The sequence below is a fragment of the Poecilia reticulata genome, linkage group LG17 (assembly GCF_000633615.1).
Source record: "Poecilia reticulata strain Guanapo linkage group LG17, Guppy_female_1.0+MT, whole genome shotgun sequence".
Classification (NCBI taxonomy): domain Eukaryota; kingdom Metazoa; phylum Chordata; class Actinopteri; order Cyprinodontiformes; family Poeciliidae; genus Poecilia; species Poecilia reticulata.
The window spans coordinates 10,878,907-10,881,471 of record NC_024347.1 but is presented as its reverse complement, the minus strand read 5'-3'; positions in this window follow the sequence as shown (position 1 = coordinate 10,881,471).

The following is a 2,565-nucleotide window of genomic DNA, read 5'->3' as shown; positions in this document are numbered from 1 at the left end:
CATACTCGATAGAAAGAGCTGCAAAGACTCGGATCAGTGAAAATAATTATCGTAAGGTTTTGCTTTTTATCGACTCTGGTGCTTTGTCGATCATGTGCAAAAAAAACATAAATTCATATTAAATTTATTTGGCATAGTAAGGAGAGTTTTGAGTTGTTGCAAAAAAAAAAAAAACTGTTCATTTTAGATTTAAAGTTTTTCCATAAAGGGTTAAGGTTTATGTTTATTTACTTTATGTCAGAAAATTTGCAATAATGATAATGAATCAGAACGCTTACTTCCAGCCAGAGTTTTTATTTTGACAATTGAAGCTCCCCCCTTTACCCTTCGGTTAATACAGGTGTCATATGAAAATCACAGGATTCCTTCAAATCTTTATAACCCAACGTTTGCGTTTGAAGCTCAGCCTGAAAAGCTCACAACTTCTTGCCGTGTTAAAGCAACCTGATAATTGGTKCAATTTGGAGGTGTGTGTACTTATTCCTCGTTGGAGCTATGCATTATATGGTTTTTTTTATGTTTTAGTATTGATGCTTTGTTGCCATTGGTTGGTTAGGTGATYCTGGCTAGTAGCCCTTGCCTTAGCACAAGGCTGCTTCATATTTTGATTACCAATCAAAGTACTTACCAATGTCTCATASTACGCTGCTACTACCAGTCACCATGGAGGAGTTGTGCATTCTCAGTCCAGTCTGGGAACTCTTGTGCTWCATCACACTTAACGTGGATTAGGGATAGGCGACATGGATTTGAAATCTCATCRCACAATATTGTTGCATTTTTCTTTTTTAACTAACAAAAATACAACATATATTTAGAACCTCTTCCTAGGAATTTATTTGTTTAGGCCACTGTGTAGCTGCGACTACATGTCTCTGYACTCAGCGCCCCACAAACCCCAAAAATACTGGAATCCCATTTCAAAATGGCTTTCCAGGAGGCCTGTTGCATGAAGAAAAGTGACTTTCATCACTACACCACACACAATAATTGCATCAGTAATATTTTCACATTAATCGACACTCTCATGTAAYCAACATTTAAAAAAACCCCACCTATTTTGACAGCACTGTCAACTTTCGGGGTTTTCAGACTATTAATTGGAATTTACTGTTATCATGATAAACCCAAATATTTATTACCNCACCCACCACTCACAGCAGCAAACGACATTAAATGTTCCACATAAATCTCAACTTTAAGAAAGCTGGGAAATTCAAGTCATATTAATGGACAGATTTWAAAAAAAAAAMMAAAAAAAAAACATTACATTTATATTTTTTGTAAATTGTAACAAATAAGTACAATTTCCTTTTATTCCCATTCAAATGAGCTAAAATGACAAAAAAGAAAACAAAATTCCTCAAACATATCGTGACTAAAATTGAGGAAAGAAACAAACTTTCATCAAATGCTCCTGTTTTAGCTTAGAATAATGCAGTTCAGATTTTTTGCTTAAAATAATGCAGTTCAGATTTGACGTGTCTAAATTTTCAAGATTATAAACAAAAGTTATTGATAAGCCCTCAAGTTTTCTTATCTGTAGTTGGAAAGCTTAAATTTAGATGTGAACTTTGCAGTCCTGGCCAGCTGGAAATTATGACTTTTTTTTTTTTTTTTAATTATGGGAGCGGGAAAATAAGAACAGAAAGTTTCTTTACGGCATGACAAAAATATTCATTTTCAATTGAAGTTGATCCCACATAGGGTGGTGTGTCATAGAGCACATAAAAAAATCACCAGAATGTGTTTTACACTGTTTTAAATATACAGCTAAAAGCTTAACCGAGAAGTAAATAACTATAGTCTCTGTTATCAGAGGAGGCACATTTATCTCATTTAATTTTATTTTGCTGTTATTTTCTCCTCAAGCCTTTCTGATTCCTCAAGACAACATTGGGAGACTTGTTATGAACTCAGTCATATGATTGCTCTTATAGATACAAAGGAAAAAAAAAATACAGAGCCCTAAGATTAGGAAACTTTAACAATATTTTTGCAATAGTACCATTTTCTCTTTCTAAAAAAAAAAAGAAGACAYGTTGCATTTACCTGAACTTTAAAGTTTATTCAATTCTCCTTCYTTATCTTCCTCACTGTGGTTTGGGGCAACATACATTTAGGATTGGAGCACTTGATTAATTGCTCTGGCTCCATAAACGGGCAAATTTAGAGCTTTTTAGGAGTGGCTGCAAAAAAAAAGAAAAGAAAAAAGGAATGTCACAGGGTGCCCAATGACAACAGGAAGTCATGGATTACTAATTAAACAGGGCTAAAATATATATTAAATAAGCCCAAATAAAACAGCACATGTCCCGCAACTGGATCCCACAATGATACAGCAGAGAGTGCAACAGCAAGACATAAGAGACACTGCATTAAAAAAAAAGAAAAGAAAAAACAACCGACTGCATGAACTTTGACTTGCTTAAAGAAATGGATGCACTCAGACAGACATGTTTGGATCAATGCAAACAGAGTCAATAAAAGACAGAAGGGACAAAACTATTGCACTTCCTACTTTTGAAGTCCTGCATTTACCAGATGACAGTGCAGAGGAGTGGC